Here is a 14,823-nt window from a genome sequence, read left to right on the forward strand (position 1 = left end):
GGACCTTGTTGAGTCAGACTTGCAGACTCACTTCCCAGCTTGATTCTTTATGGGGCGTACAAGGGGATGACACCATGGCCCTCCAAGTGCTAGACCCCAGCTGATTCACAGAGGCCTACACTCTTTTTGCTGCCTTTCCTCCCATCCCTTGCTCAGGCTTTGGGAGGAGAGGAAGGCAAAGCAGGTGAGGTTTCTGGGTGCCAGTGACTGAAATGGGGGAGAAGATCCCTCACACGTGAAATGATCTAAAGACTATGCTGGTTTAAAACTGTTATCTTCAGCTCCTTTCTTGGAGGCCTGAAATCTTCTACAGGAACCTGGAAGCTCTGAGATCCCTCCATCTCCCTCTCTTTTAGCAATGAAGTTGATGATAGTAGCCAAGTCTCCTGTTTTCAGCTGGATTAGAGTTAATTTTCTTCCTAGTAGCTGGCAGAGTGCTGTGTTTTGGATTTACGATGAGAATAATGCTGAGAACACACTGAGGGTTTACTTAAGTAGTATTTCTATTAGTCAAGGAGTTTTCAGCTTCCCATGCTCTGCCAGGTGCACAAGAAGCTGGGAGGGAGCACAGCCAGGACAGCTGAGCCAACCTGGCCAAAAGCCTGTTCCATACCATATGACGTCATGCTCAGTATATAAACTGGAGGGAGTCTGCTGGGGGGCAAAGATCGTTGCTGAGGGATGGGATGGGCATCGGTCAGCGGGTGGTGAGCAATTGCATTGTCCATCACTTGTTTTGTATATTCTTTTATTGTTGTTATTGTTGTTGTTATTATTATTATCACCATTATTTTATCTTCCTCTGCTGTCCTATTAAACTGTCTTTGTCTCAACCCACGGTTTTGGTATTTTTTTTCCAAGTTTCTCCTCTGTCCCACTGCAGGGAGGAAAGTGAGCAAACAACTGCATGGTGTTTAGCTGCCTGCCCAGTTAAACCACAACAGCCTTTATTCTCAACTGCTTTAGATATGTACTTTTGGATTGGGCATCATGCCCTATATTGCAAATACTGATTTAACTGACATTGCCCAAAGTGGCTACCATGGATGCAGACTGCTCCACTGCAGGTATTGCTATTCAGGCAGATCAGTGCTTTTGTTGTTGTTATTGTTGTTATTGTTGTTGTTGTTGTTGCACATACTGGTATTGTTGGGGAAATCACACAAACACTTGAAGGGTAATGGAAGGATTGCCATCTTAGTGGCCCTCCAGTGAAGTGGCTCCTCTTTGCCCATGTCTCACTGTCATTGCACAGGCTCTAAACCTGGGCAAGGATTCTGGATGCGGTGTAAAAAGTGCCAAGCGGAGGGGGAGAATCACTTCTCCTGGCTGTAGCCCTGCTCATACAGCCCAGCATCCTCTGCTGGCTCATGTTTTGCCTAAGGAAACTCAAGGACCACCAGCGCCTTCTCCACAGAGCTGCTGCCCAGCCACGCAGCCCCTGGCCTCTGTCACTGCAGCCTGTAACTCCCCTGCTCAGCCCTTGGGCCTTTTTAGAAGATGTATGCAAGATTTGCCTTTGGCTTTCTCCGGTCATGATGACCTTCCAAAATGTAGCAGAGCAGCCCTGCTGTGACATCGGCCTGGTCTCTCAACAGCCACAGCCTTGGATTCATCCCATCTGGTCCAAGGGACTATGAAGGGCTGACCTTCCTAAGTAACCCCTGACTTGATCTCCATCCACTGCTGGATTTTGCCTGTGGTTCTGCCTCTTAGGCACACGGAACTGGGAGACCTTGCTGGTGAAGACAAAGGCCAAGAGTGCCTCACACCTATCTAACCTACCTAACTCAATTCAGCAGTGGCCACATGTTGACTTCATTTCTTCTTTAACTGTTCCTGAAGTGGTAACATTGTGCCCTTGAACTCCCTTGCAAGTGTCAACTCTACGGGAGCTCTGGCTTTCCTAAAACCAACCATATTTCTGAATTCCCCCTTTGTTTCAATCCTTGCATCCACCTCTCGTATGCTGCCTTTTTCCTACGCAGCTTCCCCCATGAGTCTGCTGGTTCCCCACGTTTCTCTCTTGAGATCTCTGCTTGTTTTCCTGACTCTTGGTCTGCACACTCTCAGACTTGAAAGACACTGTCCTTGCAGACCAGCTGTACTGAGCTCTGCTGCTCTTCTGTGCTGCTCATAGGGGATCCCCCACTTAAAGTCACAAGACCAGGCCAAAGTCTGCTGCTCTGAGGGCTAGCATCTGCACTCTTCTGTTCTCCTTCCCCCTGGGAGGTGACACCCCACTCTTGCATGGTCACGACAGCCAAGGCTGACACTGGTTTTCACATCCATGGCCAGCTCTGCCTTCTGTGAGACTAACAGATGCAGGTGAGTGTCACCATTTTTGGCCAATCTGGCAGCTGTGCTACAAAGTCCTGTGTCCCAAGCTGTGTCCCAAGCCCCCCCAGAAACCTCCGGGACTGTTTGCATGCTGTTGTGGTCTCCTTCCAGTGAATGCCAGGGTAATGAAAGTCCACAGGGGAACTTCCATGGGTTCTTTGTCTCCCACCACAATGTCACCCTTACCACTCTCTCCTCTGACCCTCACCCACAAGGGCTCACCCAGTTTGTTCATCCCATAGAGGAGCTTCACACATCTAAGCAGCTCCTTCACACTGGGGACACCTCCCTCCTCATCCTTCTGGCCTGTCTCTCCTGATGATCCTCTACCCACCCATCACAGCACCCCAATCATGTCAGCTGTCCCAACACACCTCAGCTGTTATTCCCTCCAAGTGGGATGAAGAGATTGCATGCAGAGCTCCAGCTCCTCCTGCCTGTGCCCCAGGCTGAGGGCATGGGTGCATGGCTAGCCGGGCTGCAGCACCTCAGCTGTGGCACCTTTGGGCTGAGAGCAGACTTGCAAGAGGGAAACCTGCTACCAAGTGCCCAAGACCTCAAGTGTGCAAAGGCTTTGCTTCAGAGCAGAGACATGCTGGAGTGGAGAGTAGATGGCAATGTGAAGAAGAAATGAGGGGCCCACAAAGGCGGCAAACCCTGCTCACTGCAAGGCCAAAGAGAAACAGAGCTGGGCTGTGCAGTCCGAGCAGGAGAGGAGTTTGCTGTCTGTGGTGTCTCTGCAGCCTCTGTGGTGGAGGTGAATCACAGGAAGGAAGAGATGATGTTGAGAGTGCCCTTGGCTGTGGACATGCTGTGATAGAGGCAGAATGAAAATCACCAGCCTGATGCATGTCTGTGACATCAAGGGCATGGTTAAACGATGGGGGAGAGAAGGGACAGCAGAGCTTGAGAGGGAATGCACACGAGTGGGGCCCCTGGTGTGATGTCCTTGGTATTCATGCACTGCCCAGCATCTGCTGGAGAGAGAAGGGACAGACCTCACGTCAGTGCAGTGGTGGGATTCAGACATTGGCCCAAAGGCACCGAATCTGTCTGAGATGCCCTGGGTGGTGCCTGTCGCACAATGAGTCTGAATGGGGAGGGGGTTCCTGTACAGGCCCTGTGCTGTCCATGTCAGCTGCATGCAGTTGGGCTGGAGCATCCTGGCATCTCACAGAGCTCTACAGGCCTGTATTTGGCTATTAAATTAAGATTCAGCTGGCCTGAATTAGGTCAGAAAATTAGAGTGCAAGGGATGCACTTGACAAAACTGCCCCTATACTTGAAGGACATGTAGAAAATACAGCTGATGGAGAAGAGAAAGAGAGAGACTTAGCTCTCCCTATGGCACATGGCTGCATTTGGTCAGCTGAAGACCTCTATAGGCTGCCCAGGACGTAAGGAATATCTACAGGTTCAGTTGTCCTACATGTGGGCATCTGCTGTCATTTCATCTGGCCAATGGAATTTCCCGTCAGCCTCCAAGGTGCTGCCCCCAGATGCTCCATTAGAGCTCACAGTGACGAGCATGCATCTTGGTCACCTCTGGCACCTCAGATGTCACCAGGTGTGTCTGAGCAGCTCACTCATGGCCTTCATCTTCACTAATTAGCATGGGAGCTGAGAGAGGCAGCTCACAGGCAGGTGCCTGTTTTGTGCACACCTGAACCGAGGCAAGAGGAATCCCCATCCTGGGGGGTTGTGGCAGGGAGCTGAGTCCCCTTCCAGCCCCAGGTCTACAGAGCCAGGATGAGATGCCTCCATTGACTCAGATGAATGCCTTCCCTCAGGAGGGGTAAAGGAGATCCCTCCTGGTCACTGTCTTGGTTTCCTGTCTAATGACGGGACCTGAAAACTCAGTCTCTGTTGGGAGAAATGACACTACTGGAAAGAAGTGTCTCTCCCCAGCTGAGGGAGGGAACATGAGTGATGACTTCAGCCTGTTTCACAGCAGGTTCCCCTGGAGCCCCAGGAGCACCTCAAGGGAGCCCAGAGGGGCAGAGAAAGTGCTGCCTTGAGCTGGTCCTGGTGTGGGAAGGAGTAAAGAGGTGTTGGTGGAGCTGGCCAGTGTCAACACGAGAACACTCTCAAACATCTCAGAAATGCCAGAGCCATCAGGGAGGTTCCGAGGTCCTCAGAAAAGGCAAATATCAAACCCATCTTCAAGAAGGGCAAGAAGGAGGTCTGGGAGAATTACAGGCTGGTCAGCTTCACCTCAGTCCCTTGGAAGGTGATGGGGCAAGTCCTCCTGCAGCCATCTCCAGGTACTTGAAGGCAAAGAAAAACATTGCTGAACCTATATGGGAGGGGAAATTAGGCAATGATGTTGTGTCCCTGGACTTTGAGAAGGCCTTAGACATGGTCTCCCATGATCTCCTTATAGCCAGACTGGTCATACCTGGACTGAAGAAGTAGATGATGATGTGAGTGGGAGTTATGCTGGACGATTAGGCCCCAATGTCATCAGTGGTACGGAGTCCTCCTGGCAGCCCATCACTTTTGGCATTGCTCTGTGACCAGCACTTGGGCCAACACTGCTGAGTTATCTTTGTTATCTCCCTGTATGGTGGGATGGAGCTCACCTTCAGCTCCTTTGTAGATGAGGACAAGCTGAGGGGAGCCTTTGAGATATCTCATCTAGGTCACCCCGTCTTGAGCAGAAGAGTCAGACAAGACAATGTTCAGGTCTCTTCCAACATGAGTTATTCGGTCATTCAACGAGTCTTTCCCTTGAAGAGCCCATTGAAGACAGAATAGGCAGAGGAAGGAGAAAAGACAGAGGGGCAGAATTAGAGAGAGAAAATGTGCCAGTATAAACACAGTAGTTCCTCTGAGCAATGTTTCTCCATTTGAACCATCGGGAAGAACATTTATTTTGATAAGTGGCTGCAGAAAACTATTCACATAGTGAAAGAGAGCATAATCAGCTTGCTAGTACATACCCTTGGTGCTGTTTAAAAAGAAAACCTTTGAAACAAATAATGAAAATTCATTAAAAAACCTAGCAATGCTGGAAAGGAAGACGTTTTCAGCTCTTCCAAAGAGTTCTTTTCTGTGGAGGTTTCAAGTTTGTCCTAAAATCTATGTTCAGCCCTTGCTTCAGTTATCCACACAGAGGTGGTCACTGCCTCCAGGATGCCCTGGTGTAGCTGAAGCACCCGTGTGGGAAATGCGTCCCAGGAGATATGGGAGCCCTTCTGGAGCATGAGCTGGGATGCAGGCAGAGTACCTCGGGGGTGGGGGAGGGCATCACCTGCCGCCAGCACTGCTGGGGTGGCTGAGCAGGGACCTCTCCAGCACAGCAGCACATTGTGTCCCCTTGGCTGCTGGCTCTGAGGGCACTTCGGACTGGCCAGCAGTGGGCAGACAGATACTTGGAGGTCTTGAAAGCCCTTACATTACTGTCCCCATACAAGATGAAAGCTTTGGGGAGGTCAAGGTAGCTGGGACTGGAAGATGGTAGATTTGGGGGAGGGAAGAGGGGCTTGGCCAAAAGAAATGAAAGATTTTGGAGAGCTAAGATCCATCCAGGTAATTTTGATGCCACTGTGACAGTGACCGCGAAAACATTAATGCTAGGCCTTTACCCTATTTCTAACCAGCAACCTTAAGTCCTAAGCCTGCCCCTAAATGCTACCCCTCACCCTGCAAGGAATCCACTACTCTAATCCCTCATTTCAAAGTTTACCTCGAAACCAAAGTCCAAACACAGAACCCCTTACCCGTACTCTTACCCTATTGATCACCCTAATCCCTTGCCCACACCTCTAGCATTAAAATGTTGGCCTTAACCCTAGCCCTCACCCCAGCCCTAAAGAAAACCTAAACAGGGTAGCCCCTACTCAAAACACTAACCAGACACCCTCAGCAGAACACCAAACCTACCCTATAAACCTTTGCCTAATCCCTAACCATGAAAGGCGAGCTGTAGTCCCTAAACCCTAACCTCAACACCTAAGCTCCAAAGCCGTTCTTTCCCATGCTCTAATCCCCTCACCTTCAAGCCTTTCCTAACCCTAACTTAAGCTGTTTGGTCCCTTGGGGCAGGAGGGGGATCGTGAGGTCCCAGAACAGTCGCATGGCACTGGAAGAGGAATGTGAGGTGACCTGTGTCTGATCAGCTCATAGGCCACAAGGAGGAGATGGGTGGGAATGCTATGGTGAGGTCAGCTGTGCCTCAGGATCTCCTCAGACACGAGGAGGCACAAAGCCGTGAAGGTGGCTGTGAGGTCACTTCTGTCTCTGGAGTTGGTAGGGCAGCAGCAGGAACATGGCTGGGAACGGGACTGTGAGGTCACTTCTTTCTGAAGCAGCTGATAGCTCAGCCCTTGACTCGTGGCTGGGATACGTGCTTTGAGGCTCACATCTGCCAGTGTCTCTGCCAGACCAGCAGAAGGCACGTGGTTGGCAAGCTGATTGTGGGAATCCCTAAGTACCTGGTAGGCCCATGCAGGAAGAGGGCTTGGACAGGGTCTGTCATGTCCTTTCCACCTGAGTACCCGATGGGACAGCAGTGCCCACATGATTTGGTTGTGTCTACTGGAGAAGCTGAAAGGCCAGCAGCAGGCACGTGGCTTGGAAGATCCCGGTGAGGTTCCTTCTGTCCAGTCAGCTGGTGCAGCAAGTCTTGCAGACCCCATCTGTAGAAGGGTTATCCCATTTTGCTCCTGTGATCTCTTTCAGTGTTTTCTTATAAAGGAAAAATTCAAGTCATCATTTCTAATGCCCCCAAAAGAGGGGCTTCACATGTGAATTTGTTGTTGCAGTTTCAGATAAAAGGAAGGACAAGCAGTTGGCCTAATCACCGGCACCAGGTGGGAGCTTCCTGCAGACTTCTCATTACAATCAAGTTTATCCTGCAACCCAGCAATATGCTCAGCACAACATGGCCTGAAGGCCAAGCTGTACGTGGAGCACAGCACAGGCCTGGGTCTCCTCAGATTTACCATTACATGGATTGCTAACTCCTTGATGTACAGTGGTCTTCTGGTCAGGATCCCTGAACTGCCTGAGGAAGGCTGGGAAGAGGATGAGGTGTCCTCTAGGCAGCTGGGGGAAGGGACACAATTTTAGGCACTAGTAATCACTGGGGACTTTGAAGACCATGGACCTCTGCTGGAAGGCCTTGCTTAGAAGGAAGGTGGAAGGTGATCCCTGACCCAACATGGGGGGATGCTCTCCTGGACTTGTTTTTCACAAGAAGACGAGGCAGGACTGGTGGAAGATGTGGAGGGCAGCTTTGGCTGCAGTGTGAGTGAGTGGTAGGGTAGAAAACCCTAAAACTCCTAATGCAGCCCAGGATGCCTTTGCTGCAAAGGTGCAAAGCCAGTAGGGGAGGGGAGGGGAGGGGAGGGGAGGGGAGGGGAGGGGAGGGGAGAGGAGAGGAAGCTTTGGGGAGACCTAATAACAGCCTTCCCACATTTTCTTGGGTACCAGCAAGAAAATGGAGCCAGGCTCTTCGCTGTTGTGCATGATGGGAGGATGAGGGCCACTGGGCATCAGCTGAAACAAGGGAGGAAAATCCTTCTCCCCATCAGGACACTCAAGCACTGAAGCAGATTTCCCAGAGAGCTTGTGTCATCTCCATCTTTGGATCTTTTCAAGCCCAAAATGAATAAGTTCCTGAGCAACCTGCTCTGAGCCCATCGCTGACCCTGCTGAGAGCAGGAGGTTGGCCTAGAGATCTCTTGAGGTCCCTTCCAGCAGGAATGATTCTGTGCTTCCATTCACAACAGCTCTTTCCTTTATGATGGGAGGGAAAGCACTCAGGTTCCCAGTGACCACTGAAGTCAGCCAGAAAGAGGCTTGGTCAGATGATCTGTGGCTTTCTTGTCCCACTCCAGGCACTATTGCTCAGATGCAGGGCTGCTTGGCAGGTACCCCTCAAAGACCCTGATTATTTCCTTTACTTCAACTTTTCTTTCCTTTTCCCCTCTTTTCCCACTCACAATTTCTTCCCCTTGACCACCCCAGTACCCTCCCATGCAAGCAGCACATCTCTGTTTTCCCTTTCCTCCCTGGCCCTACTTTGGCTTCCTGTGTACCCTCATTTGGTGATTCTGAGCTTGTCATCATGGGAACTCCTGCCTTGGTCAGCAATTCCATTAAACCAGTACCTCCTTCTATTAGCTGTAGTGTCCTGCAATTCCTCATGCTGTTATCTTGTCAGAGGCACCACTAAGCTGGTGGGCCATCTGTCCGTACACAGTAACAGCTGTGCCAACAGAGCTTCACTCCAGAGGCACCTTGAGAAACTCTGGGATTTGGCAACAGAAACCTCAGGAAGTTTTACAAGGAGAAGTTGCAAGTGCTCTTTTTTGGGGCAGAATAAGCCCCAACATGAGGGCAGGCTGGGACCTGAGCAGCTGTGGAGTGCCCCTGAGAAGAAGGGCCTGGGCACTAAGAGGAATGCCATAGGAGGCAGTGGTACCTGCTCACCATGAAGAAAGCCAGCTGTGTAGAGGGCTGCATTGGTTGGAGCATGGGCACCCAGAGAAGGGAGTTATCATCATCCCCCTTGTCTCAGCACTGGTGTGGCCACATCTGGAGTAGTGTGTCTGGGTGTGGGGCTCCCTGGTCTGGAGGAATGGGGAGGACCTGGAGGGGTTCTAGAGGAGATCTGGCAGGATGGGGTTTGGGGCCTGTGTGGAGAGGCTGAGGGACCTGGGCTTCTTTCGCCTGGTGAAGTGGAGGCTCAGGGCACTACAGTAGTAGCCTGTAACTGCTTGAGGGGTGTTTTCAGAGATGATGGAGCTTTTGCTTGGTAGTGGCAAGAGAAGGAAACCTCCACAAAGAGCAGCTTGGAAGGTTCAGACTGGATGTGAGGAAAAAGAAATGTCACTCAAAGTGTAGCCTTGTGGTACAAGAGGATACCCAGAGGGAGTCTGGATCAGCCCATGGCTTTGTGTTTCAAGGAAATGCCAGGGATAGGTGGAGAGGTATCAGCAAAGGTATAGAAATGCCAGGGTGAGAGGTAGGTGGGAAAGCAAGAAGGATGTCAAGGGCCTGAAGGGAAAGAGGTGCAGGCATGGGACAGTGTAGGACAGCCTGCAGCAGAGATGGCCAAGGGCTCTAGCTGAAAGGCCCAACAGGACTGAGGTCTTTGTCGTCTTGCCTATAGCAGTTGCCTCTGCCAGCAAGGCTGGTGAGATGGAACTTTAATTGGAGGGTCTCGGGATCTGTCTTCCCAGGGCCTGGGGGTCAGGGTTTGCCCTTTCTGCTTCATAAAACAAACCAAAGGGTTTGCTCAGCGTTACAGGCACCTGCACAGTGCCTTTGCCTACCTGCACTCATGGCCTCCAATTACCTGCTCTAACGAGTCCATGGGGAGGCTTTGTCAGTAATGGTCCTCAGTGGGGCCCATTAATACTTCAAGGTACTTTGGGTTTAGCTTCTGACTTTGACTTCTTGAGCAGTTTGTTCAGTCTTCTCCCAGTATCTGAGGTTCATGGAATGAGCCCCAAATGCCCTAACGAGCTCTTTATCTTTCTGTAATTTTCTTCAAGTCTTCAAGACTTGTATCACTAATTGGAGCTGTTTCATAGTGTAGTTAAGGAGGAAGATTTCAAATTGCACCTAATAAGAATTATTTTTTCTTTTAAAGGGAATACTTTATTACCTTTTAATTTAGAGAAGAGGTTATAGCAGCATTCTCCAGGAGATAATGATCCAGAGTGTCTCCTCAGGAGGTTTGGACAGGTAGGAGAATCAGTTCCTTGAGGTCTGACACCGTATGGACAACCTTGCTCCTTCCCTCCCAAAGCTCCCCATTTCTGACATTGGCCCCCTGGGACTTGCATCACTGTTCCTTACATCAGACTTCTGCCCTGAAGTCTGCAGCTGGATGCTACAGGTCCTTTGCACCATCTCCCACCTGCTCTCCTTCGAGAACTGGCTGCACACCGGCACAGAAGAATTTTTCCTATTTGCAATTAAAGAAAAGCAAAGCATGATAACGTTTCATAAGATGATTTTTAGAAATGGCCATTGTATCAGGACAGGTGCAAATATATGAAAGATTAGAGAAACTGAACAGACTGTGTCACAGGCAAAATGGCGGTAATGAAGTTGCAGGGGAAGATCGATATTTCTTTTGAATCTCCCTTTTGACTTGGGATGGGCAGAGGTCTCTTGTGAGTGAGCACAAGGCAATGTTGCACCCATCTTTGAAAGGGGCCCAAGGTGCGACCCTGGGAACCCCAGGCTGTACACGCTCACTGTGGTGAGGAGTCTGCCATCAATTAGAGTCCTCTTGGGTGACTTCTCTGGGCACCTAAAAGAGATGAGGGTGCCCAAAAGCAGTCAGCATGGACTTACCAAGGGTAAATCCTACTTCAGCAAGGCAGTGGTGACGGTAAGGAAAGCTCTCAGGTTTCCTGTGACCCTGGAAGAAAGTCACATGTCAGTACAGTCAGAGCAGCTGCCGCTTGCTTGTCCTGCTCCAGGCTGTGTGGCTCAGATGCAGGGCTACTTGACAGGTATCCCCACACAGCCCTGGTCACTTCCTTTGCTTCACCATTCATTTCCTTTTCATTAATTTCCCACCTCTCAAGTGCTACTCTTGAACCAGCCTTAGCCCCTCCCCTGCAAAAAGCCAACCCCTTTTCACCATTTCCCCACTGGCGCTGCCTTTCCTCACTTTGTACCCACCTTTGCTGTTTCTGAGATGGTTATCACAGTGCTTTCTCCCTTGATTAGCAACTCCATTACACTAGTACTCTTTTCTTATCATCATTAGTGTCCTGCAGCTGCTTAAGTTATGGTCTTGTTAAAGGCACCGTGCCTCAGGATGGACATCAGCACATGTACTTTCAGTGCTTGACTGCTGGAGGTTCAGTCCAGAGGGACCTCAACACCTCTGGGGATTTGGCCAACAGAAACCTGAAGGTTTGGAAGGAAAAGCTGGAGAACAACTGCATGCAGCAGCACGGGCAGTGACCACACCAGCTAAGGAGTGCCCTGAGGAGAAGGGCCTGCGAGTCATGATGGCTGCCATAGGAGCCCGTGGGCTTTGCATTTCAAAAGGAAAGTGGAGAGACTGGAGAGGACCCAGAGGAGGTCTGCCAAGATAGAGTGAGGAGCCTGAAGCAGGAGGTGTGAGGAGAGTCTGAGGGAGCTGGGCCTCTCTAGCCTGCTGAAGTGGAAGCATGGGGCAACCTAATAAAAGCTTACACCCACCTGGAGAGGTGACAGATAGAAGCTCTCTTCTGCAGTGGCTGATGGTAGGAGAGAGGCAACAGCCACGAAGTGCCTCTTGGCAGCTTTAGGCTGAGCCTTAGGAAAGGTAAAATGGACTAGGAGGAGCATTGCTGTGATCTCCACCTTTGGAGATCTTCAGGTTTCAGCTCTGCAGTCACAGCCAGCCTGGAGGCTGGACTAGAGTCCCCCTGCAGTCTCTTTCCCACCAACTCTTCCAGGAGCCTGGGCCTTGACCACATGCCCTGTGAGAAAAGCTTAAGGTGGAGGTGAGGGTCTCTACATCATATACTCTTAGGACAATTCAGGTTGGAAGGGAGCTCAGGTGATCTGTAGTCCAATGCCCAGCTCCAAGCAGGGCCAGCTCTGAGGTCAGACCAGGTTCCTCAGTAAATGTCAGCATCCAGAGGGAGAGTTTAGACATGTCCCAGGCCACAATCTAGACCAGCGTTACAGAAATGGAGACGGAGCATTTGGCCATCTCCCTGAACACAGCTATGGGTATGCCATGCTTCCTGAGATTCCTGGGAACATCCACCTTCTTGTCCAGAGGAGAGGGATCCTTATGCAAGTGTCCTGGCATATCTCCAGACCTTGGGGTGCTTTAGGCTGGAAACAGAATTGAAAGCAAGCCTCTGACTTGGGTATTGTCAACTTCATTGCTAAAGGAGAAGGACATGGAGGGATCTCAGCATTTCCAGGTTACTGCTGATGATTTAAGGCCTCAGAGAAAGGAGCTGAAGAGAACAGCTGTGAACTAGCATAGCCTTTAGATCATTTCATATAGGAAGGCTCTGCTCCCCCATTTCAGTCATTGGCACCCAGAAATCTCATCTGCTTTGCCTTTCTCTCCTCCCAAAAACTGACTAAGCGACAGCAGGAAAGGCAGCAGAAAGGCCCTTAGGCCTCTGTGAATCAGCTGGGGTCTGGCACTTGGAGGGTACAGTGCCGTTCCATTGCACATCCCATAAAGAATCAAGCTGGGAAGTGAGTCTGCAAGTCTGACTCAACAAGGTCCATGGACAGGCAAGGCGGTGTCCATGGCCGTGTCTGGAGACCCGTACACCTACAGCATAGATCAAGCTGGGGCTGAAACTCAGGCCTGGATTCAATGGTCTCCTGGGCCCATGGACAGAGATGCAGGTAGAGGCCCCAGGTGAGGCTGGTCATGGCCATGAAGGCCTATGGATGCTCTCAGGGGTCTGACATGGAATCCCATCTGCCACTGCCCTCAATAGAAAACGTTCTCACTCCCTGATATATGGTGTTTGTGCTCTCTCCTTCCCCATTTCCCTGGGGATCTGGCAGACCACAATTTCTTCATCACTGCAGCCAAGGCTGACACTGGTCTTCACATCCCTGATGAGCCCTTCCTCTTTTGGGAGTACCAGACCCAGGTGAGCAGAAGAGTGGGTGGCCCAGCTAGAAGCTGACCAACACACAAGGCACCATCTAACCTGTAACATGTCCCATAGAGACCCTCCATATATCTGAGCTGCCCTCACATCACACAAGGCATCCCCCACTTCTCATCTCCCCTCTCAGTCTCTCCTCAAGACGCTGTATCTCCAGCAACCACAAAAGCCATGGGAGCTGTCCTTCCCCACCTCAGCTCTTATTCCACTGATGTCACAGCTCCGTGATGGCACACGGGGCTCCTGCTCTCTGTGCCCCAGGCTGTGGGCTTTGGTGCCCATTTGGGCTGCAGCACCTCAGATGTGGCACCAGGGCCAAGGGCAGACTTGTCACATGGAAACCTGGTCCCCAGAGATGGGAGCCCGTGTGTGGCAAGGCTTGGCTTCCCAGCAGAGGCATGCTGGAGTGGGTGGCAGGTGGTGCCATAATGATGGATGAGGTTCCCCCACGGAGAGCAAAAGCTGCAGTCCCCAAGGGCAGAGAGCAAGAGGCCTGGGCTGTGCAGCCCTGGCAGGAGAGGGCTTTGCTGTGCCAGGTGACTCTGCAGCACCGTGGGGCCTGTGCCAGAGGTGGAGCTGATCTGCAAGACGGACAAGGTGCTGCTGAGAAAGTCCCTGGGGGAGGACAGCCTGTGATCCAGCCACACTGTGGACATCATGCTGAGGGCTGACTAGAAAGAAAGCAGCTCTGCAGAGAAGGATCTTGGCGTCCCAGAGGAGAAGCAGCTGAGCAGGATCTGAATTGAACCCTTGCGGCAAAGTCCAACAGCCTCCTGGGCTGCATTAGGAAAAGCCTTGCTGGCAGATGGAGGGAGGTGACCCTTGCCCTCCACTCAGCACTGGGGAGGCCCCATCTGGAGTGCCGTGTCCAGTGCTGGGCTCCTCACTACAATAAAGTTGTTGACCTACTAAAGCAAGTCCAGCAAAGGGCCACAAAGCTGTTTTAAGGGACTGCAGCATCTTTCATAGGAGGAAATGCTGAGAGATGTGGGACTGTTCAGTCTGGAGAAGAAAAGGCTCAGAGGGATCTTGTTAATGCATATAAATACCTGATGGGAGGGCATGAAGACCAGGGAGCCAAACTCTTCTCAGTAGTTCCCAGTGACAAGACAAGGGGTGATGGACACAGCTAAAAACACATGAAATGCCATCTGACCCCAAGAAAGCACATTTTGACTGTGAGGGTGGTCAAACACAGTAATATGTTTCCCATTTGGGCTGCAGCACCTCAGATGTGGCACCAGGGCCAAGGGCAGACTTGTCACATGGAAACCTGGTGCCCAGAGATGGGAGCCCGTGTGTGGCAAGGCTTGGCTTCCCAGCAGAGGCATGCTGGAGTGGGTGGCAGGTGGTGCCATAATGATGGATGAGGTTCCCATGAGAGCTCCTCACCAGGCTTCAGGATGATTCCCCTACATCTTTCCCAGTCTCTCAGTACTGCTCCATTATCCTGGACTACATCTGGCACCTCAAATGTCACCAGGGGCTTGTGTGTGAACTCCTGGTCTCCATCTCCATCAATGACTTTGGGACCATAGAAAACGAGTACAGGTGCCTGTTTTTAACAGACGCCATGACTGGAGCAGGAGGAATCCCACCTCCTGGGGGTTTGTGGCAGGCATGGGAGGCAGCTGAGGTCCCTTCCAGCCCCAGCACTACAAATCCAGCATGAGATGCCTCCACTGACTCAGCTCATTGCCTTCCCTCAGCATGGCTAAAGGAGATGCCTCCCTGGCAGTCTCCAGGTGTCCTGTCTCATGATGGGCCAAGGAAGGGGGATTCTCAGACCTAACTGTGTCTCGGAGAGCAGCAAGGGCACTGCTGCAAAGAAACGTCTCTGCAGAGGTGAGACAGGCAACAGCGGTGATTCCTT

This window comes from Platalea leucorodia, assembly GCF_965183815.1.
Source record: "Platalea leucorodia genome assembly, contig: HAP1_HAP1_SCAFFOLD_24, whole genome shotgun sequence".
Classification (NCBI taxonomy): Eukaryota; Metazoa; Chordata; class Aves; order Pelecaniformes; family Threskiornithidae; genus Platalea; species Platalea leucorodia.